This window comes from Rhinolophus sinicus, chromosome 3, assembly GCF_057876585.1.
Source record: "Rhinolophus sinicus isolate RSI-liver-muscle chromosome 3, RSI-T2T, whole genome shotgun sequence".
Classification (NCBI taxonomy): Eukaryota; Metazoa; Chordata; class Mammalia; order Chiroptera; family Rhinolophidae; genus Rhinolophus; species Rhinolophus sinicus.
In genome coordinates this window covers 24,157,015-24,174,266 of record NC_142503.1, presented here as the reverse complement: position 1 = coordinate 24,174,266, position 17,252 = coordinate 24,157,015, and the positions used below count along the sequence as shown (strand labels likewise).

The following is a 17,252-nucleotide window of genomic DNA, read 5'->3' as shown; positions in this document are numbered from 1 at the left end:
CAGTGCGTGGTGTGTGGGACAGATTGATGAGAACATCAGTTAGGAGATGATGATGGCAGGCCCAGTGAGAAAGGATGAAGTCATCGTCTGAGGAAGGGCTGTGAAAACAGAGGGAATGTGTAGCCAGAATTACTGTGGAAACAGAATCCATGGGACATGGATGCCAAATGGCCGCTGGCTGTTACAATAGGATCATAGGACCTCAAAATTATTTTAAACGGTAATAATCATTATATATTTGTAGGCAGGCCAGTTATTATAATGTACTCTGGTTAATAGAATCCTCAACAGACAAACTTGTGTTAAAGATGCCTTTCCAGAAGCTAAGTCTTTCATTACATCAGACTAAGGTAAGCTATGTCTGGAGCGGGATGGACATGGGTGAGATGAGGTACACGGCTCATGTTCTGTTTTAAGCTGTCAAACACTGAACTGCAGAGGTTAGACATTCTTGTTAGCTTGTTAGAAAGATGAGATAACCTGACAGGAGGACCAGAAGTTGGAACTGTCCCCAGGACTTAACAAAACCGCACACATTCTTCCGTGACAAGCCTTAATGTTTTCACAAGCTCTTGACACTGACTTTTAAAATCAGTTTTACAAGAATTTCAGCCAAGATGGTGGATGGGGTGAAGAAATGTGCTGGTCGGAATTTTAAGCACTGCAGTTTTCAATAGCCCTGCAATATCTCTATGGAATTTTAGACTCAAAGGATGCTGCTGGTTGGGCACATGCTGGCATATGAGGGGTGCTTAAGTTGGTGGGGAAAGGAGGTTTCCCTCTTGAAAGGAGCTCTTTTCACCTATACCCTAAATCCAGAATTCAAATAGAAGCAGTCTCAGTCTTAGGAGACATAGTAGCTGTTTGATTTCATTAATCTCTTTTTGTGGTAGTAGAATTTTCTGAACAGAAACGAGACCTCTGAGACTCTTGGCATAGAAATAGTAAATTAGTAATCTATCCATGAAGACTTCTCTGCATTTAATTAAGTGACAATCTTCGGGGATTTAGCAGTATGTAGAATAATAAACCCATTGCACAGAATGGCTAAGTTTGTGGACTTTAACCCAAATTTGTTATAGTCATAAGATTCTAGTAGTTTATGAAAACATCCAGAAATGAATATTTTTGAAAACCTATTGGCTAGCATTTTTTTTCTCCTCGATATTGTGACTTGAGTTACTAGTTCTACTGAAGCTCTTAGGGATTTCCCTAGGAACTCTCTGATAGTTTGGGGCAGAAACAGCTTATGGTGGGTAGGGGAGTTAGAACGCATTACATGAGCCTTGAGATTTAACTTCATACTACCTGGTCTATACAGACTTGCCCACTTCCTTGCAGAGGAATCTCCATTAATTATAGGGTAGTGAAGAGGTGTGTGTGTGCACATGTGTGTAACCAGCACATTTTCACGGGATGTGATACAATTCCATTTCACGTTGTGTGGGTTTAATTGATTACAGTAAACAGTGGAGATTTATCTTGTTTTGATGTTGTGACTGTCTTCTTTAAGGGTCCTGTATCCTTTCTGGGAGAGGTATATTTATTTAGTGACAGCTTGAAAAATTTAAAAGACTCTGGCAGATTTTTTTTCTTTTAAGAACTACCTTACTACATTTCCTCCCTATTAAAAGAAAAGAGGAAAATTTGAACTCATTTTGCAAATGATGAAACCTAATTAACTAAGGCATTAAGTTAGCTCACCCCCTAGTGACATTAATAGCAGAAAAAACTCTGCTTGGGGGCTCTGGGGTGGGGTCTCAATCCAGGTGCCAGCTTTGCCCCTTCCCATGTGAGTCACTTTGGGCAAGTCTTCCAGGTCTGAGCCTCAGTTACCTTGTATGTCAAATTGGGATGTAATAGATGAGAGAATGTATTTAGCAGCCTAGAACTGTGTCTCGTACCTACTTGGTGTTCAGTAAATATTAATGGTCATTAGCATCATTATTATTAACAAGCATGCTCCAAATTCTCATGCTTGGGTGGAATCTCACTGCCAATGTTGACCATGCCTGCCTCTGGCCAGGGCAGGGATGCGTGGCTGCTGATGGGTGATGGGCTTTAACTTTTAGCCTCGGTCCTTCCTTTGTTCACTCTCCTAACTCAATGCACTTTCAATTCTTTTTGACTGCCCTGGGATCAGAGTAACCTGTGTTGAGATACTTGGACTTAAAGGGTAATTGCTGCTTCTTAGACAAAAACCTCATTTGGAGAAGTTTATAATCGTGAGCCAGAAAGCAGTATAGGCTTTGAAGTGAGACAGACTGGGTTTGAATCTTAGTGTTACATCTTACGGTCTGAGGCACTCTAGCTCAGAGAGCCAGCATAGCCCAGTGATTTCAGGCTTGAGTACTGAGGTAAAACTGCGTGTATTGAAACCCTTAATCCCTGAACAGATTACTTCATCTCTCTGAGCTTCTGTCTCCTCATCTGTAAAATGGGAATGCTGATCCCTACCTCACAAGGTTGTTGTGAGGGTCAAAATTATAAAAGGCATGGAATAACAACTGCCATAAATATTAGCTGTTAATGTCATCATGCGAACCCTGGCTGTGTCACATAATTGCTGTCTGTGATCTTGGGCAAGTTACTTAATCTCCCTAAGCCTCAGTTTCCTCATCTGTAAAATGGGGTTAATAATAATCTTTACCTCATAGGATTAGTATGAGGACTAAATGGTATTAATTAATTGCTCATCTCTAAATTATAGTAGGTTGTCAATAAATATTTGTTACTGTTATTACTATTACAATATGACCATGGGTAAGTTATTTAACCTCTCAGAGGCTCAATTTTTTTATCTGTAAACTTGGAATGGTTATATCTGGCTCATAAAGAAGGGAGGAATAGATGTAATAATGTACATAAATGACCTGAATGCATAGTAGATTCTTGATAAAGGGAGCTATTTTATTATTTCCACAAATTGGCCTTCATGCTGGAGAGCCTCTCTGGCCGAGGGCCTTCTGTGGCCAGCTTCATGCCTTTAATTTGCTGCCCAAGTTGAACCACGTTCCCCACAGAATTGACATCTTTCCAGAGTGGATTCTGTTCCAGGTATCACCGTGCAACCTAACTCCTGCCCAGACAGGACCTACGTAATTGCTTTGTACACACAGTACTCTCAGGGCCCCAGTGGTGGCCTGGACCGTGAGGCCGCTGTATTTGATTTCTGTAGGTCAACAAACAAACATGTGAAATGAAATAAGCACGTTAGTCATGGCAGGTTCAGGTTGCTGTAATTAGCTTCTGTCCGGCCTGCTGTAGCGGCAGCAGGCCTGTGCTTCTCACTGCCTGTGTAACAAGAAAACACTGGTCCCAGAGCTCTGAGGTTGCTGCGGCTGAAAGCACTTGATGCTGATGTGTCCAGACAGACGCTGGCAAAAGTCTCTTCCTGTGGTGGTGGCGGTGAGCATGGGACCTTTAATTTTTCAGGCTGTAGAGTGTTACTGAGCCAGCTATTAGGCTTGGCAATGGGAATATAAATATGGGCTATGGACAGAGTCTCTGATTGCAAGGAAGTGCGATGGGGGCAGGGCAGGGATGGACACACACAGGCCAGGAAGCAAACAAGGACCATGTTTTTGGAGCTCAGTGGCTCCTGGGCTGAAGCCACTTCAAGTTTAGACTTTTCTTGGGGTCTTGCTGGGGAGGTGTGGCTCCACCAGGTGTGGCTACCTGCTGCTCCTGGAACAGCTTACCTGTGAGTGAGTGTCCTGTGCTCCTCTTCGTCCCTCCCGCTGCACAGGCCCCGCTCCTCTCCCTGCTCAGAAACTCTGAGTTACCTGGAAGCCAGCTGGGCCTCCCTTTCTTTCTCTCCACTGGAAATTTAGCAACTTTTCGACTGAATTGCAGTCTCTGTACATCATTACCCTGCAATCTGCCGAAGCTGTGCTGTATTGAATCACAATGATCGTGTCAGTAATAATAATGATAATACATTGCTTTGGTAAAGTTCTTTTGATTTTTCAGAGCAAACTGTATTTTTATGTCTGTTTTTTCCCCCAGAAGCTGCTACATATGCATATTTGTCATGTCCACCAGGCATTTATTGAGGACCAACGATGTCTATGAGCCTTGGAGGTGTAAAGGAGCATAACATACAATGCCCCCCCACCCCTCCTCCCAAGGAAAGTAAAAATAACGCAAGCTTTGTCAGTCTTCCTGCTATCTACTATCTCTGTGACCTTCGGCCTATCATTTAACCTCAGTTTTCATGTCTGCAACATAGGAATAATAACAGTATTTTTCCTTAGGATCTTGATGTGCTTGAATCTCACATGCAATCCTGGTAAATGTCAGCACTGAACTAGGCACCCAGAATGTGCTGGGGGAGCTTATTATAAGCGCAATCTCCTATACCTTACCACTGCTCTGTAAAGTAAATATTACTGCTCCCATTTTACAGGTGGGAAAACTGAAGTCTGGAGACATTCTTAAAGTCACAAAGCTATTGTGTGGAAAAGCTGGTGTTCAAACCCGGATCTTGTCTAAATACTGCACTGGAGCTCATTGGACGCTAAACCCAGAGGAGTGGTACGAACAGTATAAATGACGAGAATGAGAGGAATGCAGAGAAGCGAGCCCAGAAGATAAGTGCCTAGTTATTTTGAACATGTTCTTGGTCCCACCCTATTTTTAGTTGTATGCACTTCTACATTTAACAAGAAAACGATACTTAAGTACACTGTTCCAGAATGATTTGTGTTTATATCAGTGTTTGTGCAGTTAGACATTTTGCTTTTAGTCAGTGCTAGTGTGAGGTATTTGTATTCAAAGTTTTGCTTAAATAAAAGAGTGCATTTTGTTTAAAGGGGAACATTTTGGTGATAGCAAAGCCCAAAATATACTACCGTGTTTCCCTGAAAATAAGACCTAACTGGAAAATAAGCCATAGCATGATTTTTCAGGATGCTTGTAATATAAAATAAGCCCAATGCGTCTTTTGGAGCAAAAATTAACATAAGACCCGGTCTTATTTTTGTGGAAATACGGTAGGGCTTATTTTATATTACAGAGCACCCTGAAAAATCATGCTAGGGCTTTTTTTCTGGTTAGGTCTTATTTTCCGGGAAACACAGTATATGTGACTTTGTGACTCAATTTGGTACTAGTGCCCTCTGGTGGTAAAGTTGGAAATCGTTTACTTCTTACTGAGTGTAAGCGCTCAAGAGGAAAAAAATCTTGAATTTCCCCAAGATCTTTCCGATATCTCTTGCTAAAATATTAAGCAGTCCATCCTGGCACTGCTATTTTTTTTTTAATAAAAATATTTTATAAAGGTCCAAAACTGTAAGAAAGAGGTAAATTTTAACACAAACATTGGCTGCGTTGGCCTTTAATCATTTTGGGTGGAAAATATTTTGAAATCAATGACTTCATGTTACGTGAATTAATCTCAAGGAAAGTAAATATTGGCTAAAGATTTTTACTTGCCTTTTCCACAGAGTTATTTAGAGAATGTTGTGTTGGAATAAACTTTTTTTTAATACTCCATAAAGTACACGTAAAAAAAGACCCCCCCACTGGATTTCGCGTGGGTTTGTTTGGAGTAGTCACTATTCTAAAGCCCTTGGTCACTGTTCTAAAGCCACTTTTCCTCAGATTCTCAGGAATCTCAGGGCAGAGATGAAAGTCAATTGTGTGTTTCTGAGGAGAGTGATAGTGAAATTTCCATATTTTCTTTGAGGTTCTCCAATGTGGCATCTAATTCAATGGTGCAGGCTGTCCCCCTCTAAAAGAGATGTGAGCAGGTGCTACAGGCCAGCCATTGTATCGGGTGTTTTACATCCTGTTTAATCTCCAAGACAATCCTTTGAGGTCTGATATAGCTCTCGTTTTCTATAAGAAAGGGACTCAGAGAACTTAAGTAACTTGCCACCCAGCTATTAAATGGCAGATCTGGGATTGAACCTCAAGTTTCTGACCTCTCATCTTATGGCTTTTCTTTCTTCCTGTGGAGGATTCCAGGTGCTGGGTCGTGTTTATATGCAGCTCAAATCCCAAACTGCAACTGTGAGCTTGGCTGTGTATTATATCCCCTCAGGGAAGAGTGGCAGTGGGACTGATGTGTTTGTGTAAATAGCCTTGGCTGACACATGGCAATGTCACCTCTACAGAACCATAGGAAACAGAAAGCTCTGCTCTGCCTCTAGCAATAAGTTAAGATAAAGAATACCGTGACCTGTACTCACAACGGTGAGATTTGCACAAAGCCACAGCTGTCCAGCCTGCCACAGCTCCTTTAAACACAGTAACCACCTCTATGCACAAGTTAGAATTCTCAAAGCCAGTATTTGCCTCAAGAAACTAGACCCAGTGCAAACTTGCACCTCACCCTGTATCTTTCTTGGCCCTGATTTTGCTACTCCTTTTCTCCTGCGTGGCTGACCCTGTCCCTGAGATATGATATAATTGGATGCTTTCTTGATTAACGATGCTAGCTCCCAACGGCAATTCTGCCTCCCTTCCTTGGAAAAAGTACTTTGTAAAAATATTTACAATCCTAATCTTCTCACTCACTGATACACTGATGGCAGGAGGATAAATAGATTCTTTGGGAGTCAAGTTGGCAGTGGCTGTTTTGCAAATTCACTTCCAGGAATTTATTCTATATAACTACTCATGCATAAAACTGTCTAGGATACTAATTAAACAAATTATGGCTACTCGATTCCATAATATACTTACACTATAGACTCAAGCAGCTGTTTAAAAAATGACATGGATACATTCCCACAATATATGGCTGGAAATGGTTTTACAATATACTGTTTAATTTAAAACCAAAGACAAGCTGCAAAGCAGTGTATGTGCTTGAAAAGTTATATGACTTTCTATATTCATAGGAAAAATATTTGAAATGACAGCAGTGGGTGACGGGCTGTGGGGGTGGGAATGAGGAAGGAGTAGGATAGGGTGGAGGGAGCATCCGTTTTCTACTTATAAATTCAGGATTATTTATATTAAAAAAATAAGCATGTGTGAGTCTTGGAATTAAAAAAAATAATGCTTTCTGTATATTAACTGCAGCAAAAATATTTGAAACAGGATTTTGCTAAGAATATAGATAACATGTAGCATTTCAGGTCCACTTTATCAAGTACTCATGGGACAACCTATTTCACCTACATGTCTCAGATTTACTTCAGCTAATGGCCCCTCATATTGCCCCAGGTGGACCTGGCACCAAAGCGTGTGAAAGCTGGACCATGGTCAGTGTTGGCAAGTTGCCTCTCTCAGTGCCATACTTCACACTTCTCCCCCCAATTTTGTCATAGGCCTTTCTGGGATATCATCAGAAGTGGGAATTCACAGTGGAAAAGAAAGGTGATATGACCCAGTGAAGTGCAGTAATAAATTAGGAGGCACAGTGGAAGAAAGTCTGTTCAGCAAACTGGAAGTCGCATCTGGACAGTTCCCCAGAACTCAGGTAGAAGCCCCAGTCCCCAGAGAAAGGCTGGCTGCGTCCCACTGGTGGACAGATCACTGTGATTTCCAAGCAGGCTGGCAGGGGACATCAGGAACACGTAGAGCACTTGCCAAACTGGGGGCTGAAAATACCAAAGCATGATCTGGGTCCTAGAGGGGGTGGGGTATTAGGTCAATAGCCAAAAAATTAGGTATAAGGAATAAAGTTACCCCAGAATGGGCCATGGAGTGGGAAAGTCTCAAGAACAAACCAGAAGTTTTCCAAAAGTCTTGTGAAAGGTCAGCATCAGTAAAACCTGGGATTGGGGTGGGCCCTGAGTATGCAGGGAAGGGATGGGGGGCTCAGGTTGTGTAGGGAGAGAAGCCACGCAGAAGTGGCAGCTGCAGACGGCCTGAGAGGTGGGGAATTTTGCCTCTTCTGGTTTCCAATCACCCCGGCTTCTTGAAAACCTGAGTTGAGTGTGGGTGTTGGGTGAGGGTGGGTATGACGGGATTGACTTAATGAGCAACTGAAGCTGGCACATTGCTACCATCAGGAGTCCATTATTCTTTTCATTTGGAAAATAGTGGGTATGTAAAGACCTGGAAGGCTTAGTAGGTGTTGGAAAAACCACCACATTCTTGGTATTTCAAGAGACCACTACATGAATAACTTCCGGCCTTTCTGGTGACTGTTTCTTCTCGGTCATCGTCTCCAATCACCCTCACTTCCAGCCACACTGGCCTTGTCATTTTGCCTTGGACGTGCTTCCAGGCCTTTGCACAGAGTCTTCTCTTTGCCTGGACCACTCTTCCTCAGGATAGCTACACGCCTCCTTCCCTCAACTCTTCCAGGTCTGCTCAAGTCACCTTCTCAGGGAAGCCTAACCCAACCACTCTATTTTAAATTACAGTCTCAATTACCCTTAGTTTGCTCTTTTTTCCCCATTGAGGTCACTGCAAAATTTACTTAATTTTTTATGTTTATTGCCTGCGTCCCTTTCAGCTTCCTCCTGCATCTTGGAATGTAAATTCTATGAACAGATAGAGTGGTGCTTTTTTTTCTTCTTTGTTTGTTCGTTTGTTTATTTATGTATTTATTTTTTGGTCTGTTTTGTTCATGGACACCAGTGCCTAGAACAGTATCTAACACAAGGAGTATTTTCTACTTGTTGAATGAATGAACTGACGTACAAGTGGTAAAGGACTTGGCAACCTTTGGCCATGAAATGCTGCCCAGATACATAGAAATGCTTTCCAAAGACCTACGGTCTTCCTTCTCCTTACACTCTAAAATCCCTATGGATTTAGGTCTTGGCATTCAGCCCAGGAGATATGATTGCTGGCAAAAGTTGAGTGAAGCAGTTAAGAGCGTGGGTTGGCAGTCAGATAGACCCAGGTTGGAATATAAACCTTTCCACATACCGGCTGTGTGACTTTAGGACAATTACCTTCTCTAAGCCTAAGAATTTCATGCGTGTGAAAGCATGAAGCCTGCCACATAGTTGCCATTAAAGTGGTAGCTCATACGATCGATGATGGAGATGGATGAAAGAAATGGAGCCATGAATTTTTAAAAGGCAGTTTGTCTCTTCATCGTCGTTAGCTGTCTTAGATGACAATATTGGGGACCCCCCAAATTCTAGTTAATTTAAAAATATCAAGAGATTTTAATGGATTCTAGGTTTGTCCTTCAATAAGATACTTTTTAAAAGCCCAAACAAGCACAGAAGCTTGGAATTGGGCAATGTTTCTGAGCTTCAGATCTCTCTTCCAGGAAGGTGTGTAGATACCACGAAGGCAACTTGTGGCTGAGATGCACTGAGTGGAGCCAAGCAGAGAATTTGCACGGTCCCAACATCTGGATACAGGTTACCGGTGCAGGTGGAAAATAACAAAATGCAAAATCTATGGGCTCAGCTGAGGGAAGCCAAAGCAGAAAGCCTGGGAAAGCGAGTGAGAAGTGGGCCAGAACCAAAGCCCCAGCTGGTGGCTGTGGCAGCTTTTTATGTAGAGCCCATGGCCTCAGATAGAGACAAGAAGATGGGAGAAGAGAGCTCAGGGTCACCTGGGCCAAGCTTCCTCTAGGTACTAACCCCACCTCCTCAACAGCCCAGAAGAGGGCTCTAGGGTAACCTCCCACTGCTCTTCCAGATCTGATGTCTGCACCATTGCTTGGCTTCTTCCCAATCCTGCTTCCCCCTCTCCCTAACAGGCTTCTTCTGGGACCTTGGCCCTAAAAAAGTGTTTGCATCTGAATCATCGACTCAGGGTCTGCTTCTGGGAGAACCCAACCAAATACAGAAGGCTTCTCTCAGCTTTAGTTTTCAACAACTCAGGAAAGAATTCTGATTGGCCTGCTAAGGTCACATGCCCACCCTGGTCTTTGACAGCTTCTCCTTCATTCCTACTCCCTGCCCCTCCCCACGTGATTTGATCTAGACCGCCAGCACATCCCCAGCCCATGATGTGACCCGCTTTGTACCAGGCACTAAGGACGCTATGGTGAGCACCATGTTTGCCCGCCTGGGCTTACCATCAAACGGGAGAGAGCCATGAATCAAATAATCCCCCATTTACAAACTGTGGACAGTGCTCTGAAGGAAAAGCACAGGGTACTTTTAGTTTGTGGGAGGGAGCATGGCACTTCCTCCGCTCCCAGCTGCTGTGTGGAGAGTAGGCCGGCCAGAGAGTAGTGAAGAGTGGAAGCCAGGGCAGGAAAACCGATGAGAAGTGCTGGTGGTTTGATTAGAGTGGTGGCCCTCGAGTTGTAGTGAAGTGGACAGAACTCAAGAACCTTAAGGACTTAACCTATTGCTGGGGGGACATGGACGTCATCCTCACCAGTCCCCGTCATTGCCACAGGGTAAATGAAAAAGCAAAACAAAACAAAAACGGAAAGAAAACAAAAGCTACACCGTACATGGCAATTGGCGAACATTAGGAAACGGAAAAGCAAAAGAAAACTGAGGGGTGCTCTCTAGTCTAAAGATTCGTTTTATCATTTACTAGCCCCACCCCCTCCTTATTTTCAACACATGCATCCATCTCCTGTTTGGAATTTGTAATACAAAAGGGCTTCTTGGCTTCTGAAAAATATTACCTAAATAAATGTCACACATTGTTTCCCCATATTTTCATTATTTTTATTCCTTGGGGTGGGGGCTATCTAACGAATAATCTGATCTGTGAATCTGATCTCTATTCCTGATTCTGTAGGTGATAGAGACAAACTGCTTTCATGTATATTTTTCATGAAATTATTCATATCTGAGGAAAGATAGCTCAGAAATAGCTCTTTCACCATCTCTCCAAAACGTACTGTGGAGGGATGGTGACCACTTTCTGGAGACCCAGAATGGGGATGGCTAAATCATTGTCCCCAGGGTATGTGATGTTGCCAAGGCCTGATGTGTAAAGGTAGGAGTTGCTGGGGGCCCCAGCCCTCTGCTGCAACCAGGGGCAAACCCCTACACTGATCGCACTTCCTCTCTGCAACAGCAATGTGGAGGTGAAGCATAGTGAACCAGCCTTGTTTCCAAGCAGTAGAAGGAACTAGAGCTTTGGGGGGACTCCCAAGTAACTGGAGCCCATGCCGCCCGCTATGTCTGAAGGAAAGGCCTCTGAGGTTTCAAGAATCCGATTGGCTGGTTGTTCTAACATGCCAGGTCCTTCTTCCATGTGGCACTTCACTATGCTTACTAACAAATATTACAAATGACCCTGCTTAGAATACAAAGGGGCGTCTTCATTGTCTTGTGTTTTTGTGGGTTTTTTTTTTTTTGTCTTATGTATTTTAAGTCTTCAGAATCCATCAGGCCATCAAGCCCCTTGGCAGTTCTACTTCTCTTTCCAGACACGACTTTGTCCCCCAGCTCGCAGTTCCTTTACTCTTTGTTTTTTGTTTTCTGTTAAATTCATCTTTCCCCTACCACTTAACTCCCAGTCCACCTGTGCTGTTCTTTTTGTTCCCCTAATATGCTGTGTCCTTGCCCTTGTTCCTTCTCCTTTCCCGTTCATTTTTCCCATTCTGTGCTCCCTGCTACATCTCATGAACTTAGAAATTGCTTTCCGAAGACCATGGGTACCACCATGCATTCAGTGGCAAGGGCTGCTTCCATTCTGGCCTGGCCGATGACATTTCCTAGAGTATTCCCCACAGACGCTGACCCATCTGACCCAGATAATGTTTCAGTTAAGATAATCCTGGCTCAGGGCCCACAGGACTCACCAGTCATTATGCTATATTGGAAAGTAAAACTGATTTGGCAGTCTCATTAGATTATAACCAGCTCAAATCTTCCCTTCTGGCTTCTTCAAGCATAACATGTGTCCCTGGGAGCAGCCGAGGGGAGAAAAACCACTTCTCCCCACCACCCCCAGCTTTCTGTACTTCTTCTAGGCTTTTGGCTCAAATTAAATACTTACTCTGTTAGAGCAGGGAATGACTCGTTGGCCACTGTGCCTATCACCTTAAGTGGGTTTCTAGTTTGTTTTGGAAGCTACTAGGGAGTTCCAGAATATCATCTACCAACTTAAGAGTCCAGTTTCAGGATACAGATTGTATAGGCCCATGGATGCTGGGCCAAGAAGCTTGGACCACATTCTGTAACAGTAGTAAAAATAGCTACCACTTACTGGATGCTTATTAAATACGAGGCTTATTCTATATCAACTCATTTAATCCTCAGATTAATCCTATGAAATATGTATTATCCCTATTTCAGGAGGACATGGAGGCACACAGAGCTAAGTGACTTGAGCAAAGCAACAGAAATAAGTGGCAGAATCAGGATTGGAGCCCAGGTAGGTAGGTAGGCTCCAGAATCTGTGCTCTCATTTCTCTATACCACAACCTGTAGGTGATAGAGAGCTTCAGAAGGTTGGTAAGTAAGTGTGACATGAAGTCACTGATGCTCAGAAGAGGCATTTGTAAGCAGAGAGATAGAGTGACGGACGAGTGAATGAAGGAATCCAGTAAGAGTCTATTGTAATAAATCCTGGTATGCAAATATTGAAGTCTGAATTAGAGTGGAAACAATGACTATGGAAAGCTATAGATGGGAGAGATGGGAAGGACTTGTTTGAACTAATTTGGGACACAGAGGGAGGAGCGTGGCCTGAAACGTTCACCCCTGAGAGAATGACCATGGCCAGAAGTAGACGTGGCAGAAAGGGCCTCTGACTTGTATGTAGCCCTGAGATGGGGGAGGAGGGTCTTCAAAGCTCAGCTCCCCAGGGCAGAGCTAGGAGTTTGGGTCAGAAACTCCAGGCTGAACTGAAGATGATGCATTTGTCCTCAAGCCATGTCTTCCTCATAATCCAGGGCAAAGTGCTCAATGGGGGTGAGATTTAAGGATCTGGAGTCTGCCTTTATCAGCCATAATAAACATTTTTGTTTGTTTGTTTAACCAGATTTATATTTCCCTTTCTAGTTCTTTAAGGTTCTAACCTGCATCTGTCTTCCTATTTTAATAAGATACTCAGTGGTGATAAATATCCTTGAAATATTTGGTACAAAGAGCTAAAAGGAACTGTAAAAATAAAAACATTTCCCTCCATACTCCAAAGTATTATGGTGTCTGATAAAATGATAATATCTGGAGCCTGGATTTTAAAAAGCTCTCATTGCCAATAAACAAATGAAAACCCAGGGCTATGTAAATGTTAATGTTTTAGAAATGTAGGTGGAAGCATCGTTATTCTTTAATAACCTATGTTAGTACTTCATTATTTTGATAAAGTTCTTTTTTTATTGCAATTTCAGCGGGAGGTATCCCAGGGTAAGAAAATAAGATTTGGATTTATGTGAATAGGATTTTTTATTTCATCACTGATTTCAAATAGTGTTTTCCTTGTGTAAAAACATGTCAGAGACTTTATTTGTGGTCCAAAGCATTATGACTGAGAGTGAACCTTTCTTCAACAGGCAGATTTGAATAAATTCAGGAAGTCATTTAAGACATGATATGTCTCCTAGAACCTGATCCATGACAGGTACTTTTATTAACAAAATTTATACACTCAAATCCAGTGAATCAGAGGAGCTAATTTTCATTCTGGCAAATCATGAATTTTTTCATGTTTTGTTTTATTTTTTTGCCACTGACTACATATCAGGAGATTAGCACTGTCATGGAAAATGCAGTCTGCGTGAGTCACAGTTTGCATGTTTCTCATATCCTAGCTGAAGAATGTCTTCTGAGCTGGTTTTCAAGAATTCAGTGTGTTTAAAATAAATTTTGGGGGGAAGATAATGAAATTCTGGTTTGCTGTTAACCTTATTAGTCTATAAATTGTAATTTTGGTATCTCCAATGATGCAAAGTTTAAATGAGATATTGCTGTGAAAGGCTGTTTGAAACGATAAATTACTTTACAAATGTAAGAGGATCGTGTTACTGAGATAACACGCAGTTTGTTACAAAGCCAAATTTCTCTCACATTCCCAGTGGAAATTAGGCAATTAGGTAAACTCTTCCCTGCTTCTAGAGTATTTGTTGGATAACTATGGTTTTGGAACCGAAACAGGATACCTGCTGGAAGATTACTTTCCCATATCCCATGCCCAGATATGGGAAAGAGCTGAGAGACATGTGTGTTTGCAGTGACTTAACTGTCAAAGTTTACTCTTGGGTCAAGTTCACATCCTTATCAGTGAACTTCTTGGATTGTAATTCCTTGATTTTTCTTCTCTTCTCAGTTTCTTTTCACCCCCACCAACACATCAACTCAAATTTATAGAATGAAGGAGGATTAGGTGACACAGTGCCCAAACTAGACTGAGAGCTCTGAACTGGACAACGCATATCAGTGCACCAATAAAATCTGCTTGGCCATGTAGGACCATGCAGGTCTCCACAGACACAGGATCTCAAACTTCTGTGTGATGAGACTCTCTTGGGTAACAGTCACAAAAGTGAAAAAACAAAACAAAACAAACAAATTCTGATACATTAAGTCTGAGATGGAGCCCAGGAATCTATATTCTTCACCATCATTCCAGAGAATTCTGATGCAACTCGTTGAAGGACCACAGTTGGACAAACAATGCGTAAAGTCCTAAGTCCATGGTACTCTAGTGCTCAAGAAAATTGATTATAGTTATTAAAGTCCTTACTTTTCTTTGTGTATAAATAATTTTGTTCTGTCTCATAAGTACAAATAAATAAATATGGCATTCTACTGATTCCTTCTTCACCAAGGTTGGGAGATGCTGGATGAGAGTGGCTATTCCCAGAGTATGTCATGGTCACAGTGACCAAAGAGGCAGGGTGAGACTATAGATCTAAGCTTTCAATACCCTGCCCGTGAATCACTTTTTCTGAATTGACTTGTAAATCAATAAGAAACAACCGGAGACAGCCAATTAGTAAATAAACACAAAATCAGGAAAAGCACAGAGGATGATGTAAAGTCGCAAGGATCTGGTTAATCCTGTAGGAGCAATATAAAGAGTGACAGTTCGAAGGGTTGGAATGCTCTAGAAGCTATGTGAGCACAAGGGGAGTTCTCAGTCTCAAAATGCTATTGTGTGGCTTTAATAAATGTATTCAGATCCTTATTATTGTGGTCCAAGTGGGGCGCAATGTAGATAGCACAGAAATGTGTTATGCTTACCTTCAGCAGGCACGAGGAGGAAAATGGAGCCTTGGCTCTCAGAGCCTGTAGGTAATTTGGCAAATGTTTCTTGTGTACCTACTGTGTGCTCATCATCGAGCCCAGAGCCATAGTAGGTCTGACTCATGTTCTGTGTTCACTACCAGCCAGACAGCTGCCTTGCATTTCTCAGAGTCAAACTGAGGCTGGCTTTCAATCCCTGGATATAGCACACAGATACAAGCAGCTTTCTAGAGTTCTGGGCTTTCACTCTTATTCAAGAGGCCAACTCCATCCCTCAACCTGGAGAGATTAAAAGGCCAACTAATTGCTGCAGATCACTGATTTCTAGTTCCAAACCTGAAAAAAAATTAATAAAGACCACTGACACACTTGAGAAAGAGGTACACTATTAAACCCCAAGCATTAAACAGTGTGTGGGAGAAGCCATCAGGTAAATGGGCAAGATAAGGACTTTGGGACCCCTAGACTTGAATTCAAATCCTGATTCTGTCACTTCTTGCTCTGTCCAAGCCACAGTCTCCTCATCTCCCAAAAGGGAGTGATTCTACGTACGCCATCAGGTTTATGTAACGATTGATAGTATACAAATACATAGTAGCACAGTGCTGGCACATAACATGGGTTTGGGAAGTATAGAACGCTCCCTTCTTCTTCTTATCCTTATATCGGTCCTTCTATAATCTCGGTTTTGGCAAAGCCTCAAATCAAGCAGGTAGTACATTTGGTTTGAACTTTTTGGGAGAGAACCCTGTGTCAGAGTTCTCTGCAAATTGAGCATAAAATATTCTGATTCTAAAAAGAGAAATCATCATCTCTCTCTGAGGGTGTCTTAGCCAGGATTCCTTCCAGAAAGTAGAGCCTGAAACAAGGGTTTGTATGCAGTAGTTTATTTTGGGAAGTGATCTCAGGGAACTGGAGTGGGAGACTGGGGTGGGAGAAACAGGGAAACAGGGGAAGTCAATATATACAAAGGTTGTTATCAGTGATCACAACTGTTATCAGTGGGGAGCTGGGGCCTGATCCTTGTGGGACCATCTGAAAGCCGGGAAGAATGCATCTCACATATGTCCACTCAAAGGACACAATGGGGCAGGCATCCACCATCTTCGATCCCAGGCTGGCCAAGGATTGCCCCTCACACTGCCAGGTTTTCACAAGTGCTGGGTGGTTCCCATAGATGACCCAGGACAGGTGTCTGAAAAGCCCTGGCAAGCATATGGCAGAAGGAGGTGCATTCAGGAAAATTGGAGTAAAATGTTAGTTCCAGAGAATGTGAAGTGGACACGACCACGTTTAATACTGCAATCAAAGGAAATGTCAGCTGACAGAAAAATGAGCAAGTCTGCATCTCCCTTCAAACCTCAGATATCTTCATTGTTTACAAAACTAGCCACTGAAATATTCTTTAGTTTCCTCCACGTGGCATTGGGTAGGCTCATTGGTCCCTTGGTTTCCTGAACTCTAACTGCATGTACAGTCTCAGTTACTTAGCACTTGATGACATATCCTCTTCTTTGTCATCCAGTTTCTTTACATGTTTTAAATATGTTCCCTTTTCCCACAAGAGACACTTATCTCCTTGGGTACCTTTGGATGAAGTCTTCTAATTCTTTTTTATCCATTCAACATCTAACGGTGCTTGACAAAAACCTGTTGATTTGAACTCGCTTGAATAGATGATAAATCCTTTCCTAGAAGCACAATTGTCCTTTCAGGGGCCTGTGGAGTCTTCCTACTTCCTAATTATATTAAGACCTCACCAATTAATGGGGCTTAGACAGCACCTTCTTTAACGAGGGGCAGGAGTTGGGAACATGTTGCCAGTGCTTGGGGGTGTTGTACAGTTTTCATCAGCAATCCATTCTGTACTCTTTGTATTTGGTTTCATTTTGGTTGCTTCACAGCCAGTAGCACTAGAAGTGACATTTATTTAGACTAGACTTCAAGTCTCTTTTGAAGCTTTCTATATATAATGAAACACAAATGCACTGGCCCTTTGTCTGAGTACCCTTTTCCCTCTCTGCTTCAGTCCTTCCCAGTAGATAACACATAGGTATGAAAAGTGACTAGGACCTGCATGGATCAGCAGGGAACTAGTATTTTAGATTCTTTTAGATGACACAAAAAAAGAGCAGATCTAAGTTACTTTCAGTGTCTCTTAGTATGAACTTGGAGAATTATTCCCACTGCCACATTTCTCTGGGCAGGTTGTGCCCTGCA

General features: G+C 42.4%; 1 long non-coding RNA gene across 2 annotated transcripts; it reads left to right on the top strand.

Annotated features, from left to right (window-relative positions):
- Positions 1-3,194: 3,194 nt before the first annotated feature.
- On the top strand, positions 3,195-14,859 carry LOC148758464 (uncharacterized). Of its 2 annotated transcripts, XR_016020607.1 has the most exons (4): positions 3,195-3,408; positions 4,409-9,294; positions 12,138-12,216; positions 14,113-14,859. It is a non-coding gene; the product is annotated as an uncharacterized LOC148758464 (long non-coding RNA). The 2 variants fall into 2 exon arrangements; XR_016020606.1 differs by having other exon boundaries at positions 4,409-12,216.
- The last annotated feature ends 2,393 nt before the right edge of the window (positions 14,860-17,252 follow it).